Source organism: Botryllus schlosseri, chromosome 1 (assembly GCF_051294905.1).
Source record: "Botryllus schlosseri isolate E-star chromosome 1, Bs_hap1, whole genome shotgun sequence".
In the NCBI taxonomy this organism is placed as follows: domain Eukaryota; kingdom Metazoa; phylum Chordata; class Ascidiacea; order Stolidobranchia; family Styelidae; genus Botryllus; species Botryllus schlosseri.
This window is the reverse complement of record NC_137236.1, coordinates 26,027,433-26,046,475: the sequence shown is the minus strand read 5'-3', so window position 1 is coordinate 26,046,475 and position 19,043 is coordinate 26,027,433. Positions and strand designations below refer to the sequence as shown.

Sequence of the window (19,043 nt, the reverse complement as noted above, 5' to 3'; positions counted from 1 at the left end):
GATGCAGCCACTGGAATAGTGTCGCGACCCACCAGATGGGAAGCACTGAACTAGTCATTCTCTGCCTTTCTCAGACTATATCGGGATAATAAAACCCATTCCAATCACTCCTTGTCGAGGATATAACGATTCCCTTACAGATTCTCGTTCAGAGTTGCCTTTAATCGTTTTAAAATTATTGCTCGATTTGAATCAGATTTCAATTACTTTGGGTTTGTGTACTTAAATCTTGACTTTGTTGGAACGACATAGATGTACTTCCAAGCGAATTTGAATACTATTAATTTACCGAACCCCGTATGGAATTGGATATCAAGAAGATATTACGAATATATTAGCAGAAAACATACCCGCCTTGCGGCAGGCATGCGGCCGGCGCAGTATGATATTACGTGGTGAGTTGGTCACGCATAAGTGATTAAGTATTTCAATAAAGAACAAGATCATGGATGAATCAGTCTCCAACTCCATGTATAATGATAATACTATATTATATATATAGCCTGCTCTGCTATGTGGGTTCCATTAATGAACGAACGACCAAATCACCATCCAGCATTCTACACCGTGTATATAGGCTATTCGGCTAAGTGGGTTACAGCAAACTTATAAACACTTTCCCTTACATCACAAATGACCATCGGCCAATTGCGATGTGTAGTGACTAATTCGTGTCGAATTATACATCGTAATATAAATTAGCGATATCATATAAACTCGTCACTTTCAGATTTCATTCGTTATAATGTATTCGTAGTTCATAGACGTTGACGGGTCTTTCGATATCAACGTGATGATACAGCGAGGTGCTGGGAAGTCGTTGTGATTGCTAACAATCCAATGCAGTGATTTTCAGCCGGGTGTGCCGCGTCACACTATAGTGTGTCCATTGGACTGCTCAGGGTTGCTGCGAGAAAATGTGGTAAACAAGGTCGACGAATATTAAAAATCAAGGAATTCAAATTCTGAGTGTGACATAATCGGTGTAGTTCTATTATTACCCGCTGAAGGCACACGATGTACAATGCGATGCAAACAGATATTGGAAGATGTCGAAACGGCGAAGCATGGTCTTTCAATCTGGCATCCCCATCAGCCTAAGGCTTCCTCGCTCTTTTCATTATCTTCCTTGGATTGGTCTTTGATTGGAATTTTCTCTGGGCTGTTATCGTAAAGACACTGTGAGCACAGCGACGTAGGGGAGATGAATGTCAGATAAACCTCCGACGCTACAAAACTTTGCTACTATACCAACAATCGGACCGGGACCTCTGCCGTCAATGGTGGCGGTACACTAACTCGGCCACTTATAGTAGCATTCGGGAAGGTGATAACTAAAAATAAGGTCATAACTATAGGCAATCGAGCCGTCATGTTGAGGTTTGGCCGAAGGTGTTGACCGTTTTTCTAGTCACCCCAATCGGAACCGGGGGATGAACAGTAACATGGTGCGGGTTGATGACCTTTTACTGTTCCTTTTCTTATTCATGATCTTGCCAAATCTTCGACATCTATGATCATGACCATTTTTCATTCCTGATATGCCAACTTATAGTACGGCCCACTTTCGCTCCTTACTTTTTCAGGACACCGCTTATGCATAATCGGGGAGCCAGAAAGAGCCCAGATAAACCACCAACACTTAATAGGAAGGGATTCTGGAGTCTACTTCGGCCCGATTCGGACCCGCGACCCAATTGTGTTGCAGCGGTGTAATGTATATCACTACGCTACTCGCGACTCAAGGTACTCGAAATGCTCTTGGGTGCCGCGAACTATTTTTCCCTTGAGAGGGTGCCGCGAGGTCGAGAAGATTGAGAACCACTGAATTCTAAAGACTAATGTCACTGTGCACACTGTCGTAATATTCGGTATGACATATGTCGTTGGCTTTAGATTTATTGAGGTGTGAAAACGTTGAGCCTGAATAACATGAAGCTGATCTCTGTATTCGCAGCAGCCGTAGCATTCTTTATGCTCCAGGCGACTCGGGCGGGTAAGGAATGATATCCAATGCTATAGTCACCATGTCTCGACAAGACGAATATCTTTTGCAGATGAGTGTTCTGTCAATACCGATTGTGATGTGGGCTGGAATCAAGGGATTTGCACCAATGGAGAGTGTACTCTTGTACCAATGTGAGTTTATTATTATCTTGACCCTTATCCACCATTCTAACGACTACCGGATATGCCATGTTCTGATGCACCGTCTTGGTTTTTTGTAACTACCGTATATCCGAATCCTAAATGGAGATCAATTAGGGAATTGGAAATATTTCGATATCAATGCGAAAAGGGGTGATTCGTGACGATATTAAGTAACATGAAAGCGAACCATTAACGAAGTAGAACGTCTTGACAATTATAGTTATGGTCGATTTAGTTATGTCTTCAACTTGCATTTAAGTCTGCTAAGGTGTTCCCGAAAGAGCACTCAGCTCCATCCTTCGTGTTTAGTTATGTTACTATCATCAAGTCTCCCTATTATTAATTGGAACTAAGGCTATAGGTTGTGTCTGAATGCACAAAACAGAAAATACTTAAAAATGTATTGGCCTGACCCAACGTTTAATTGAGTCTTAACGAGCACTAAGTCACTATTCTTTTTTCGTAGCCGAATCATTGGATAACATACGAAGCCGAGGAAAAAATCGCAGGACGAATGACTATATTTATAATTGACGTGTGATAGCACATATACCTCTACCATGCATAAATTAAAAATATATCATCAATTATTTCAAATTGGTATTCAATGTGTGTACATTGTATGTACACTGTACTCGCAGTTCATGCTATTAATCTGCATCTCCGAGGAACGCTTTCGCTGATCTTTGTCTATTTGATGGTTGAGCGGTGAATATTTGCACCAACGCTGTTGAGGTTGAGTTCATACCCTGCTAAATATTTCTAGTTATGTAGCAATCAACCAACACGATAGCTGCGAACGCTCAGTGATTTATAATAGCATTGGTCTCGCAATTGCAAAAGCCCGAAATTCAAACGATCGACCACCGTCACCCAAAACCGAGTTTGTTGCCACTAAAGATCCGGCGTATAAACTTCCGCCAAAACTGTTGACGCATTCATATCACCTCGCACAGTTGTTGAGATTCAATTAGTATACAACACAACTCCGTATGGTGTACAGCAGGGGTCGCCAACTCAAAACGGGTCGCGCGCCATATTTCAAATTTCATAGTGGCCGCAGGCCGCAAGAACCCAAAATCGAAACAAAAGAAGCCACGCTTTTAGCAACCACGGTTATGCAGTTATTTATATCGGTACAACGCGGCGCTCACTAACATGGGCGACGCGCATAGTTTCAACAAAAGAAGTAGTATATTATTAAAGAACTACAAATTCAACAAACATACCATAATCATATATTTAATATTATTTTTAAATATGAGCTGAACATGATACCTGACAACGCTTTTCAGCGATAAAGGAATCGATATTGGGGCTAGCGAGACACTGTGCTAGCTGAAATACTATCTACTAGTAAAGCTTGATCCTGTGGGGTCACTAAGTCCTTTTCTGAGCGTCGTGGTTTTTGCAGTGTCTGGTCCATGACACGTCATGGCAATATGCCCAATTGCCCATAGCCATTCATATCAGCTGATCGTCTTTCGATGAAATGCTACAGACATCGCCGAAGACATCGCCGAAGCCGATTTAACCAGTGAGGAATAGTGATGTCGGGCACAGGATAACAGCTTATCTTGAAACTGCAACAACAATATTTTGAAACTGAAATCTATTTCAGCAGTTTAAAATGCTTTACTTGGCGTTCTTCCGAAACATGACCCCGCGGGCTGCGTGTTGGTGACCCGTGGTACACAGCAATACGTACATTCACTTTAACTACAAGTCACACATACACAGTACGCATGAGAGACCCAGGGACTGGATGCAAGCCAGTCACGAGAACAGGTCACTATTGTTAGAGGTGGAATATCGTAATTCTAACCCATAAACGTCGCACATGAAAGTTCTATAGTTAACACGGCCCCAGCATCGCCGTAATCAGTCTGAAACGTATCTCTACACGCACTGCATTCCCATTTTGACGCCTTGGGTTTTAACCGTCTCGTCCGTTTTCGAACTGTGGCGGACTCGCTCCCAGTCGTTTCCCGGCGTGGCGCTGCTTTTGTGACGGATTAAGCCAAATTTGGACACCGTCTAGATGGCGGAAGATCTATGATCTATGATCGCGAATATCTATGATTCTTTCTGATGTGATAAATATCAAATTTTGATATTGCTTTCAACTTGAGTGAAGCAAATCATGTTGATAAATATTATAACATGATATTCCTTCACCGAAGTTTATAACACAGCAGCTCCCAGGTAAGTGATTGATTTTCTAATTTTTCAGAAAAAACGACTCGTCCTTTAATACAGGAATCGGAATCAAATCACACAGCAGTTACTCAGTTTTGCCTAGCCCAAATAACTACACAGTATACATAATATCTCTCACCATCTACGCAATACATAAGTACGATAAACGTGAATATTCGGAATGCTGTGAAACAATTGTCACATTAAACAAACGCAATGCGATCACACAATACAACGTCATTATGCCAGCCTGTTTTCATTCTGCATTATGGAGATACTGGCCATAACACGTACAAGAGAAATACCCGACCATCGCCACTTATATTCAAAAATTCTCCAGGAAGTGTTCACGTACTTCCATTACCTCAGTAGTTCTCAAAGTGGGCGGCAGCGCCAACATGGGGGCGTTCGCGATCGTGAATGAGGCGCTGGCCATGAAATGGCCGATCGGGGGACGTCGGCTATTACATTGGGCAGCAGGGGGCTGAGATCAAATGGGGTGGTATAGCTTTAGAAGGCAACTGTTCCATAGTGTTGAAACGATTGGTGAATAAAGCAGCTTCTGGTGTCCACTCTTTGCATGCGAACGCTTCAGGAATCTGTGTACTCAAGGCGGGTATCTCACGCTTGTGTTACATCGAATCTCTTCTGCTTATCATACGATGAAACTTCAAGGTTCATCTCCATAGGACATGCATTATTTGCGCTCATTGTAGGCAGTTCGACATGTGTGGATAGACTATCCAGACAACGCTCATTCCTTATCTCTTCCGTAACAGAGGAACGATTACTCATAATGTCCAATGCAGGGTAACAAATGGTAATCTTCGTGGGATCTGAATTAGAATTAACCCAGACCGGCACGAGTACGCTATGATCAGTGGGCAATTATGGCATCGGTACATACAGTTTTTGTTTGATTGACCACGCAAATGATAACATTTCACAACTTTTAACGGGCCTGGACCAAGATGTTGTTTCAACAAATTCATCTTTTCATGAATACAGTACACCCTATCAACTAACGCCTTAAACGAATTTTCCCATTCCATATAACTAGTTTCGTCGCCATCAAAAATCCAAACTTTTATAACAGGTATTCGCGTCCACGGTCTCTTGCTATATTGACGGTCAATTGGTATATCAACAGAATGATAAGCGGGAATCTTTACAAACGTTTTTCGTCTGGTTGCTTCCGGTTCAACATGACAGACATAGTTTATTGGCACAGGAGTTTTATCAGGATAGGATACGGGTTCACTAGATTTGATATTACATTGCCTAACTTCAGGATGAACATGTGAGTTAATACAAACAAAGTTTTATACCTTGTCTTCTGAATTCAATACGGGAACCTACTCCGAATTTCTGTAGAACTTGGTTCATCACGTACGACATCTTCTTGTCGTCATCCAGACCAAGGGGGTTTTCCATCCTTTCAATTTGCTCGCAAACTTCCATAACGGCTTGTTTTTCAGCAATTTAATTCTCCGGAGACCATTGCTTTAACTTTGCTTCGTTTTCCATTTTCAATCGTTTCATTTCTGCATTGCATTTAGTTTCCATTTCGAAAGCCATTTTTTCATTTCAGCCTCTCGCTTCGTAAACTCCAGTCTAGTTTTCAATGCAGCTGCTTCCTTTTAGTGTTCATATAATCGCTGTTTATGGCTGGCGTGATTGTTCTCTGTAGTCAATTCGATCTCGAGGCGGCTCCGGCATATCAGCGCACCACTGTTGAATCGTGACTGTGAACGAATAAAAATCTCAAACAGGTTTGGACTCTTTGCAATGCTCAGTCCAGTGAGAGGCCACTTCCAATTCTACTTCCATAAACTACTACAGAGCCACTTTCGTTTTACGTTTTAGATTTTGTAGTAGTGTTAGATCAAGTTTGCATCACTTTTATGACCAAAGTTGTAATACAAACTGCATGAAATAATTCCTATAACACGGTAACTAAATATGTGTTCGAAAACTGCACCTGTCTAAGTGTCGATATTCATTTCCTCTCGGTCACAAAGACATATCTTGCTATATCGAAATAAGACACTTTCCGGACCATTTATTTTCTACTTCCCCTTCAAGTAGTTCTGACAGGTAATAAAAATTCTTCTACGTATACTTTGATTTCTACTGCTACTTGGGTACACACTTACGGTGTTACTTTGAATTTCACTCGAGTAGCAACGTTGTATATTTTTACCACCTCTGCTATTAACACTGTAAAGTCAGATGTGAAAGTATGTGAATTCTGAACAAAACCAAAACCTCCCTGAAGACCTAATCTTGGAACGCCGTTTCGGTAGTTTTAATGCACCTGGACGGTTTGCGACCAAACTGGAAAACGAGATACTGTCGGCATCTAAGCATGCAACAATATCGAGAGGGCGCGACCAATTAAAATCGATGTCGCAATCAGCGGGTGTCAACGGGAAAGTATTTTGATTTTTATTGCTCTGAATACATATATAGTTCGGGTATTTTTCGGTCACCGGAAAGTGCGTTTTTTTTCGCTTTGTATACGTTTTCATCTGCCATTATTCTCCTATCTATGTGGATACTGGTTATATTTCGGTAATACAGGTATATTTTCGTCTTGTCGTGACTAGGTCAAACTCATGAGGACTGGTTGACGTCGGGATTGCGATTTCAATATAATTTAATTGATCAAACATCTAATATGTTTTCCCCAGTTTGTGAAACATATTAAACAATGAAATACTCATCGGAAAACCTTCCAAGACGGAAATAAATGTCAGCACAGCACAATGCACGGACTGCCGTATTACAACGAAACTGAAAATAGTTATCCGCCTATAGTATATTTCACAGTCTCGAGTAAGGATGAGGAAAAGACTGATTAGTATCTGTAGAGCAGTGGCTCCCAACCTTAGAGATTAGCTTGATGGGTATTGGGGGAAAGCTAATTTAATTTAACTCCGAAAAGCACAATGCACATTGCACATGTGTCAAGCTCAAGCATACGCGAGAATAAACTCTACCGGTATGCATTAAATTAAGATTATACTGATTGCTGCAACATCAGTTTAGTCGTTTAGTTCATGAAAAACAACAACAGCCCTCTCAATAAATTTGCTTACATTGAGAGGGTTTCAGCATGGTAATGTGGTTCAACTTTTTTTTCTCAATTTCATACCTCTATGGAAAACCGTCTGGCGAACTGGTGACCAAGTCCTAACAGTGCGACGGGCAACTCCAGCTAAAAACCTTTGGCCTTCTCCCCCTGCTGCGCAGACGTAGCTGGTTGATCATCAGCCTATTCTGTCTTTATTTACATATATTTTCCTCATTTTTCTACTTTCTTTATTTTAGTATTATGTCAATTCTCAACTTCTGTTCTTTCGTTCGTTAGTTTTTCTCTCTTCACAACAACAACAACAACAATAACAACAACAACAATAACAATAACAACAATAACAACAACAACAACATCAATTTGACACAGTGTAGTAATTGCGTAGCACAACAGTCAATATTATGTTAATTGAAATTCATGCAAAATTTAGGCAGGGGTCTGCAGATTTATTAATTTGTCCAAAGCAGTGGTTCTTCACCTTGCCTCCAGCGCCCCTTGGGGGATTTTGAAGGTGGTGGAACGCTCAAGGGGCTATATGAGGGGCGCTGGGATCAGGGGGGCGATACGGGGGGCGCCGAAGAAGAATGGCTTTGCAGTAGATGATATAGTAGTAGGACATATCCCTAATGAGTATTCAGAGCAAATTAACATTCCACAAAATATGTCAAATCCCAAAATTTTTGGTCGCGCTACGCGTCGATGTTTGATACATATGTTTTCATAAATGTAGTGGGTTATTCTAATTCATGTAAAATGAATTGCACCTACTTTTAGATGGTTTATTTCCGTTAAAACACTGCCGCCACGCTTGCAAGGGTTATTTTCAACAAAATGTTTCGAGCTAGGTGTTTTATCCTGCAGCGCACAGCGTGTGGAAATCAAAGAAGGAGGCACTGTATATCACTTTTGAGAGGGAGAGCCCCTTGTACATAAAATATGTTTTGAAGCTTTGTGCACGAAATGAATAACCTAGTATACTTGTATTTGAGAGCTAAAAAATTAAATCGTCAGAATATTTCTTCATCGTATCATAAAAGATGATACTATCTAGTGTTTCGGTCCACAACCTCACATGAACGCTATATAATAGGAATTGCTTTGTTTGGAATACACTCCTGTTTAAATTATTAACTGGATACAGCACTAAATTCAATGTGTGCAGATATATGTATCCCATCATTCTCTTTCTCAATTGACTTACTTTTAGTCACACAAAGCACTGAAACAAAATCCAATACCATTAACTTCCCCGTATAGCTAATCGCAGATGTGAATTCGGGATGGTTCGAACGACAGGGTATGAGACCGTACCCGATTGTTGTTTATAAAAACCTTGATTTGACCCTGAATATGCCACATAAAATTATCATATGGTCTATTATAGTCGAGTGGTTCTCGAGCGCGATTTAAGCGCGAAATATTTCCAATACTTAAGTCCCGAAAAGATCGACTGAACTTTGACCTCTTATCAGGACCGAAACTGCCACAACCCACACCCCTAATTTTGAGCTCGACGGGTGCCCCAAATTATTTCGGTGAATGAACATAAATTACACATCATGTTTTAACGAATCCCCCACGAAAAAATACGCATAATTATAGAAAATATAGAAATAGGCATTTCGGCGTCGGCCATTACCACGCCACGAAGCAAGAAGACATATGCAGTTCCGGCCAATATGGGACTCCGAGAAGTGTGCCAAAAGATCGTCAGCGTGAAAACCTTAGCCTAAGAGGATTTCCCTTATGTTGACCGTAAACTTCGATGTATATAAGCAGGGTTGCCATACCGTCCTTATTTCTAAGATTTGTCCATATTTTGAATGGCCACGTCTTGGAAAACTCAACTGTCCTTATTTCTAAGAAATGTCCTTATTTTCGACTTGCGTCTATATTTTGTCTTATTTTCAACCGCTACAGAACTTCCATCGTTTTCCTCTGGTATCTATGTTGCATAATATTCTAAAATTATGCTTTTATCGAGATTGTATGACATCATAAATGAAAGGAACTCTCGTGACGTACACACCACAAGATTTGACTTCTCAGTAGGGCTGGGCAAAATCGAGTACCTGAGTGATTCGATTCTGAATCACGTATTACGCTTCGAGTCGAGTCGAGTCGAGTATTCGAGTATCACTCATTATGACGTCACAACAGAATGTAATCCGTCCAAGTTAAAATATGTACCTTTTATGCCAACACAAAGGATAAAATGCCCCGTATCCGTCACATTAAAGATACTTTGGTATTTTTTCGACCATACCGATTTCATTGCACTTCTTGACAATGTTGTCGGAGGATCACGACTTCGGAAATATGCTATTCCAGTAACGTTCGTAGCTTTGTACTATGTCTCGTATGCTGCGACACGGCTAATCAAGGTTTCAAGGCTTCCTCGGTGAAAAATAGTATAAAAACTATAATTCTCGTTGGTACTTTAACTTTCAGTGGCGAGAAGCGTATATAATTTCAGTACTCGAAAAAATCGTCTTTTACTACTCGACTCGAATCATTAAAATTAATACTCGATTCAGATTCGAGTACTCGAATCATTGTGCCCAGCCCTACTTCTCAGTGGTGAGATAGTTAGGTCAGTGGGTGGTGGTACAGCAGTTTCGGCTGTACCAAGCTACCGTAACGGACGTCATTTTAGCGGTAAACAGCAATACCAGGTTACTGCTGTTTGGTCTACAGCACAATAACCTCAAGCTGTTGGGAAGGCAGCATTTATTGCGTGTAGTGAAAAAAGGCGCAGTGCAGTCGACACACTGGTTAAAAAGTAGTAAAGCTATAAATCATTGATAAATTTCTCTAAATTATATTGCACTTGCGCGTATAGTTTTAGCCACAAATAAGGCTAAATCTGATTAATTTAAATAAACAGGCGTAAAAATGTTTTTCGTGACGATTATGAGAGAGGATTCAAAGGTATCTAGCGAAGATTGAAGGGCGAGTGTTTCGCACATTGCAATATCTGCAATTGTGACATTAACCTGTAGGCCACAGGAAAGACCGCTACTTAACTTATATTGATACCCCAAAACACAAGAAGTGTGTCATGATGACTAATTTGAGCCAATCGATGAATAATTTTTCCACAAGTCGATCAGCACCAACGACCTCAGACCAGGGGCATTCCATACTGTCAAACACCAGCAATCATTCCTCACCAACGATTGCACATCGCAATTGTTCAAAGCAATATTCCCCGATTCCAACATTACAAATAAGTTTTCTTCGGCCAGGACCAAGACTACAAGCATTGATACTGGAGTTTTTGCCCCATACGCTCAAAAAGGATTTTGTCTGAACTTGGTGTGCGGCCTTTTTCCATCGTGGTTGACGCCTCTAACGAGGTGAAGAAGTTTGGTTTATCCCCCAGGTGTCAAGACCAACGTTTTTAGGATGGCTGACGAAGTGCTGTTTCGGCCCCAAGTAAAGGTAAACCTAGAACTGAGCTGTCGCGAGATCCATGAAGCACTTTCTAATAACTAATAGTTGCTGGAGTAGATTTTTTCTGGTGAAAGTATGGAATGTGATATGCCACGGCTCGTATAAAGACAAAGTATGCACAAAACGATTTTTCATGCTAATTTAATTTTTCGACTGTCCTTATTTTTGGGTCCATGTCGATGGCAACCCTGTATAAGTCTAGTTGTGCATATAGGTGCTTAAATCGCTTGTGCCGAATTATCATGTCGTCGCAATCAGCACCCCATAGGACAAATAACATCCATCAGAGAAAAATTATTTGCCAGTGAAGAAATACCAATTTTGAATCGTGTGCTTACTTTAGTTTAATTCGTTTATGCGTTTCAATAAGTTTAGACCAGGGGTGGGCAAACTTTTGAGCTCGCGGGCCGCATTCAACATCTGAATCCACTCGCGGGCCGCACTATATAAAATTGGGATTATAAACTACAACGCAATATTAGTATTTGATTATATAGTGAGGATATGGAGACAATATATGTGCTTATTTAAAACAAACCAAACATTGCTTTGGTGATATCGTACGCGCATCAGAAACGTGGCGAGATTTCTTAGGCTGGTCGACCTTAATAACCAATGTGTCAAAACCATAGAGATAAAAGTCGGTTGTTCCGATTCTTAGAACAGGATTGAAATTTAAATCTGTGAGCAGCGATCTGTTCATAGATTTACTAATTCCACTTTTGGTTCAGTTCCAGCAGGACACACAATGCTGACAGCATCATAACCGTGTTAGCTTCAAACACGCTTCTACTATGTGTAGATAACATATAAATACCCCAATTCTACGCATAGAGAGAGCCAATCTACCTAAGACACGCGCAAATCGTTTTTTATAACAGATGGAGTGTTCAATCTAAAATCATACCCGTGATCCGAATTACGTCAATCTCGTTTAGGATTTCTGTGATATTTAGCAGTTGAAACCTTTCAAACTGCGTGGGCATTGAGATCGGACTGTCACGCCAAAAATTAAACATAAACAAATATAGAAAGTATATTTACCTTAGAACAGTCGTACTCAAACTTTTCAAGACACGCCCCCCCCCCCCCCCCCTTATGACGGTGAAAGATTTAGCGCCCCGCTCATCGTCATACCGCAAAACGCAACCAGCATGCAAACCTAACGGGTAGTTTGATGGCATGGAAGGTCATTACTGTGCATGACAGATTTTCTAATATGAAATTCAGACTAAATACAGAGTCATAATTATGAATTGGATGTAAATCGCGCTAGCGCGAAAAAAAATCAGTTGAGGTCAGCTTCCCGCCTCCCTTCAGATTAGAGTTAGTTCGGATACCAATAATTTTCACTATCCGGATAACGGATATATCCGTATATTTGGAATTTAGCTAACCGGTTAACCGGATAATAACTGCTAAGTGAGAAAATCGATTTCACGAGGTCTGCATGAAAAATGGATCGCAAAATCATTACACAGTGTTATTGTAGATTTATCCGTACACGCACCGTACGAGCGTATACGGGAAAAAGCACGCAAATTTAAGGTTCACTGCTTCTGCAACGCCCGCCTTATAAAGCACACTGCATCAATTGTGGCCTCCTGTAGCCGGACCGGAGTTTTGTAACAAAGAGTCCACATGTATTGAATGCTCTTTCTGCTACCACAAAATGGGCTGAATATAGTAAGCAGCGCTTCCTTTTTGCCCATTCATCTGTTTAGGTGTCCAGTACTGGAAGGACGAGTAGCCGATCAGGCGCGTAGCCAGCCGAAAAATAAGGGGGGTGTTTTGAATAATATGAGCGGGTTACGATTTTTTTCGAATTAATTCTCAGCGGAAATCAAGTACGCTTGCACGCACGAACATGTTTGCGAGATGAGTAAATTCGATGTCATTCAGTTTCGCGATGTCACTCATTGATCACAATCGCTCCAAGCCACCAATAGATAGGAGCCAACGCATGTCAGGCCCGAGACGCGGTTGTTACGCCAGCGATGATCGTGCCATGCCTATTGCATTGCAGATGCGATTGTGTAGGCCAGCGATAATATCGTGAGCACAAAGCCATGGCAGATGCAATTGTGCAGGCCATGTGATGGTATAGTATCCACAGGGTCTATTGCAGATGCGATTCTGTCAGTGGAACTATAGGCTTGTTGAAGACTCGATAAATCAGGCCAGCAACGACAGCTGCTCTCGCGGCAATCAATGACCTAATTTGGCGATCTTCTCAGAAGGAGATTGCGTCGCGTTAAATTGTGCAGTGTGCACAGACGTATCTCCCTAATTGGTAACACGCTTTTCTCTAATTGACCGCGCGCAACACTGATAATACGACTTATTCAAGCTTACTGCAAAGTGTAAAACGCATTATCAACGATACTATTTTATCCGGTTAACCGGCAGAATTATATCCGGATATCAGATAATGAGAAAACCTGCGGTTAACCGTTATCCGGATAATCTAACCCTACTTCAGATGCTTTCAAGCTCCCCGGTTTTAGAACCACTGCCTTAGAATTGTCGTGATGAAATATATTAAGAAAAGGTTCAATCAAGTCAATGAATTAATTCAATTTTTAGTACGCCTTTTAATAATATTTTTTTAAAGTTTCTTTAGACTTTCGCGGGCCGCACAGAACGGCGTTGCGGGCCGCATGCGGCCCGCGGGCCGTAGTTTGCCCACCCCTGGTTTAGACTATAAAGCGGACAAGAGTAGGTTACAAAATAACATCATGCAACGAAGTAATGGTACCGACGGGCGCGCCCGATATGTTTAATTGTTAATTACATGGCCTTCATTTTCCAAGACAACAGCTTACTCAGCGCTACTGTACATCTGATTACGTGGGCGGAGAGGATCAAAGTTTATAGCGGCATATATATGCAATTGCCACCTACTCATTCATGCATTATAGAAAATTTGACGCCTAGGGCGACCAGGCCACACAAACTTTGCTGACCATCGAAATCACGTGACGGGGTTCTTTGGGGTGACGCCCCAAAAAGTTTTGTTTATCACGCTATGGGTGCGCAAGAGAATCGTGTTTAGGGGAGCTGACGAAGTGCTGTTACGGCTCTCCCTCTTACGCATTGTCTTTGTTACAGTCCTTACGATATGGGGGTGGGGGCGCTGGAGCACGATAATTTTTGAAAGGGGGCCGGAGGAAAAAAGGTTAAGAATCCCTGGTCTAAAGGGTCAGTGACAACAAAAAGATTGAGGACAACTGCTGTAGAGAGAGAATGTGGTTATCTAGTCCCGTGCTTCCCAACTTTTTTCGAACCACTTTTCATCAACGTTTCATGGTGCGACGCACATTAAGCGGTCATCAAACTAATGAGAACGTAATTCAAAGCACAATGCGTCGTGTGAGCTGTGAGTTAAACTAAATGCCAACACGAGACTTCGCGCGATAATTCGGAAATACCAGTGTATCAACATACAATAATTAGTACGCGTGACAGATGATTACAACCGAAAAAACGCGTAGCCCAAGTCTCTTACGTCGAACACAAAGGGTTTTTTCCACATTTTTGTCATGGCTATTGTTTGCTGATTATAACGAGAAATGAAGCGGGATTGCTGCACTTCCCGATCAACGTTCAGAAAACCTTTGCCTGAAAGAATTAAATCCAATTCTCAGGCACACCACAATAACACACCGTGAAATTTCGCGCTGCATACAAAATGACTGTCACAGAAATATGGTTCACTAATTATTGTGAGCACGGGAACGTGGCTCGCGGCGATTATGGGCGCAAAAACAATTTAATTTAGAGGAGGTAATGGTGCAATTACTAGTCTAATCGCGAGAATATTGAGTATTTGGCGTATTTGGCAAATTAAAAAGGAAACTGTATCACTTAGAAATTATTCGCGACCCACTGGAAATAGCGTAGATGCCAGATGGGAAGCACTGAACTATAGTCATCCTCGTTCTTTGTCTACCTATCTGGCGCGCATTTACAGGTGCTGCTTCAGATTTTATAATCTATTCAAATCGCTATTTGTCTGGGACATGACGATTTCCACACGTATTCTCGTTCAGAGTTGTCTATCATAATTTCAAAGTTATAGAACTCAATCTGTATCAGTTACGGATTTACGATTTCAGTGACTTTGGGTTTGTACTAGAATCTTGATTTGATTGCAATGACATCAAGGTATAATCTTACATGTGAATCTGAATACTATAGTAATACACAATACCTGATATGGAATTGGATGTCCATATGATGATTATGAAGATATCATTACAGAGCAGATCTGCCATTTAGAAGGACATACGGTTGGGATAGTTCAATGATTCATAAGTGCGCACTAGATATCGAATTAGATTATGGAACATTGTCACAAAGGAATCACCACCCTTGCATACTACATCGTGTATATAGGCTATACATAAGCGATGAACATTGACCGCATGCCGTGGCTAATCCGTGTCGAATAGTATTACATCGCAATGTAGATTAGCGATAATATATAAACTCGTCAATTTTATATGTCATGCGTTATAGCGTATTCGTAATTTGAATGCGTTACCGGGTTATAATATCAACGTGATAATTCTTGTGGGATTTCAATAAATATTTTTTTGAAGCTAACATTCTCAAGCCTCTGCGCACACTGTAGTATATTTATTGCTGTTTCATATGTCGCATGGTCTTTAGATTTATTAAGGTGTGAAAACGTTGAAGCTGAATAATATGAAGCTGATTGCTGTGTTCCTAGTAACCGTTGCATTCTTTATGTTTCACGTTGCTCGGGCGGGTAAGGAATTATCCACTGCCAGCCACTATGTTTGAATTGACAAGACTATACATTTCTTCAGAACAATGTTTCATTTATAGCGATTGTGAATGGCAATGGTATCAATTTCGGCATTGCGTCAACGGAGAGTGCAAGTATACCTCCCTGGGTTTGTGAGTTGATTATTTTCGTGACTGGTATCCACCATTCTTACGAACGCTCGAATTCTATCTATCCGTGATGAAATGTCTTTGTACGACCGTCGACCGTACGTCTGTAACCTAAATGAAGTTCAATTGAGGATCCGGAAATTGTTCGATAGACATCCAATAAAAAGAGGGTTCGTGACAACACAAATTAGCATGAAAAGGAACCATCTAAGAGCTAGTTCAAAAATTCTGTTGTTCGACTCAGTTATATCTTCAATGTTTATTTAAGTCTGCCTATGTGTACTCGAAGGAGTACTCAGCTTTCCCGCAATACGTATGGAGAATGGGAATTGTCAAATTTTATCTGTCATGCAGGATCAAAATTTAATGTTAACGAAATCATCTTTAGACGAAGCTTGGTGTTTTTTTTATAGTATTATCATCAATTCTCCTAGATATTAATTGGAACGAAAAGCTAGATTGCATCAAGTATTGGTCTGACCCAATATTTATCGAGTAATATACGAAAACTAAGTTACTTTTCTTTTTATTGCAGGCCTGGATAACATCGCAAAGCCAAGGACAAAATCACAAGGCGATTTACCTATTCGTAATTGACGTGTGATAGCGCATATACCTCTACCGTGCATAAATTAAAAGTATATTATCAATGATGGCAAAGTGGTATTCAATGTGTGTACCAGACATGGGGTGATTACTTTATGAATGTAATCGATTGCGATTACGATTACTTCGGAATCACGCGATTACGATTACGATTACGATTACAGCAAAATCAGGAAGTAGTCGATTACGATTACGATTACATTTCAAAAGTAATCACGATTACTCACGATTACATTTGTTTTGCTTAGGACTATAATCTTAAATTATATATGGGAAGACAATACAAGGATTGCGATGAAAAGGCTTAATGAGATATCAACTTTCTTCATCATGCGTCATTTGCTTATTACGTCATAATATATCAATTGCCCAACTTTATAGTAGATGATTTATCGCATCCAACGATTTGCATTATTGCCAGGTCTTTACCTGCCGCGCCCCAAATTCCTTAATAGAGTGGGGAGCGTGCTCGAAGGGGACTCAAAAGTATTTCGTAAACCAACACATATTATAGAGCATTTTCGAGAATTTAATTAATTCTTGTAAATGTTTTTCGAGCTTTGCGATTCAAATATCTCTAGTACACGGGTCACCAACGCGGACCAAATGAGTCGCCCGCGGTCGCTGTAGTAGTGGTGGCTTTTGGGGTGGGCGAGGTGGGCGGTCACCAGGGGGGGCTGACCGAAGGGCTCCCCTATTTGGATTATGCGCTTTTTTCAAGGATAATAACGAATAAACATGGAAATCCGTGTAAAGCAAGAATAGGATTCCGTACAGATGTGTCAATCATCATCAAATCTCTGCATTTGTTAGAAAAGTACCATATCCCGATAATCATCACGTCTCTGCATGCGGTAGAATTACTTAGTTTTAATGTCGTGTATCTTTGCACACATGAAAAAATAAACATGGCCGAATCCAGCATCTGGCCAAACCTTGATAGATAGATAATAATAACAGATGCGAAAGAGGGGTCTGGGGGGCGAAGCCCCCCATAAGTTACGGATAGATACTTATAGGGGGCCCCCGGTAAGTCTCGCCAAGCCCCCCCCCCCCACGTTCGTATGGCCACCACTGCGCTGTAGCAAATATCCAAATGAGAGATTTGATAGTTGAAGCTCGTTTCATATGAGCAGCAGTCGAACATGGGTCGGCCGACGCCAAGGAACATACGAACGCAGTCGCTCGGGGCATTGCTTGTCTTCGCCCACGCGGCGGCTCAACGGGAATCTATATAGTTAATATTCCCGAGTCTAGACGCGGAGATCGGCGCTTCTGCGCGCACTGCAGCAACGCAACTGAGCTTGGAGGAGCTGGTGTGAGTCCCTGCGAGTGAGCGTTTTTTTCTTGGTAAGGGGCGGAAACCCGGCCCAGTGCTCTGATTGTCTTACTCTAAGTGAAGAAATCCAACTTAACATGGATAAACGACGGGAGTACGAGGTAACCCGTCGGTCGTCGCAATAATCAGAACACACTACAAAAGAAGTAGCTTTTTGTTTCAAAACAGTTGGTGACCCCTGCTCCAGTAGATAGCTGGGTTTGAAATGCCTACCTCTTCCCCTCAAGAAAAAACATACATAGGCTATATTTTATGGGAACAGGCATTTCGTAGCCGGTCATTACCGTGCCACGATCCCACAACACACCAAAACACATATGCAGTTTCGGCCAACACGCAACTCCACGGGATGTGATACCAAAGAAATACCTTGGCCGAAACTTATGGTATTCGTCCATTGTCAATAGCCGCGCTAAGTGGGCGGGACTAATAACTCCTGTCCTTCCGATCTGGGCCCACAATGCAAATGTCACCCGGCGCATCCACAAAAGAATAAAGCCATGACAATTTGTGTGTGCGTCTCACAAAAGATATTATTTTAGTCTGCTACGTTTGGGCGAGTACAATATCTTGTGATTATACAACGGACTGGAGGTCGCGAATTAACAACATACAGTAATTATAACAACATACCAGATGCTATGAATATGAATTACGTCCCCCAGCTTTACAGGTAAATCTGACACTCGGGGCTCATAGAGGTTATAAATGAATAGTAATATAATGCAATGACCAATATTATTGACGAAATTCACTTTTGAAAATTGACCAACTGTTGGACAGGGGAATTGCTGTTTTGGCTGAATTGCTGATTCTAGCTACAACCCACGCTAACATGCCAGGCTATATAAGCGGATGGTTATGGCGGCAGGTCCAAATGCTTAGTAACGGACTGTGAAACAACGATTGACGCCCGTTTCAAGTAGTTATATGAGAATAAGATATGGTTAACATAAAAATTCTGCCTTCAACTTAATACATATAAAGCGAGCTGCTGTTACGAGAAACGGCTAAGCACGGCTCGGTTATGATATATATCAGCAGCTGTTTATTTGTAATGCTTCGTTGTGGAAACTGCAATGTCTTATTCGACGAGTACAAAATTCCGAATCTTCGTCAAGTGCACGTGCGTACGTAGGCCTCCTGCTCGCCAAGCAGCAATGGTAAACTGCTTTTAACTAAGCACAACCAAACATTAATACATAAGTTACTATTTGAAACTATAGGCAGAGTGGTGATCAATATCCTGCTGCAAGGTAGCGGCTTCTGTAG

General features: G+C 41.3%; 3 long non-coding RNA genes across 6 annotated transcripts in view; all 3 read left to right on the top strand.

Annotated features, from left to right (window-relative positions):
- Positions 1–18,280, top strand: part of LOC145445862 (uncharacterized) — a 44,636-nt gene extending 26,356 nt beyond the window's left edge. The window contains exons 1-4 of one of the 4 annotated variants that reach the window (XR_013917123.1): positions 753–1,906; positions 15,588–15,677; positions 15,739–15,825; positions 16,362–18,280. This is a non-coding gene — a long non-coding RNA (uncharacterized LOC145445862). Of the gene's footprint in view, positions 1–752; positions 1,907–15,376; positions 15,678–15,738; positions 15,830–16,361 lie in introns of those variants that run through there. The other 3 variants (XR_013917133.1, XR_013917124.1, XR_013917137.1) reach the window with 3 other exon arrangements.
- LOC145445951 (uncharacterized) overlaps positions 1–19,043 on the top strand; it is a 146,169-nt gene that overhangs the window by 66,352 nt on the left and 60,774 nt on the right. The window lies entirely within an intron of this gene.
- Positions 1,843–2,748, top strand: LOC145445903 (uncharacterized). The gene is made up of 3 exons (XR_013917140.1): positions 1,843–1,996; positions 2,058–2,139; positions 2,618–2,748. It is a non-coding gene; the product is annotated as an uncharacterized LOC145445903 (long non-coding RNA).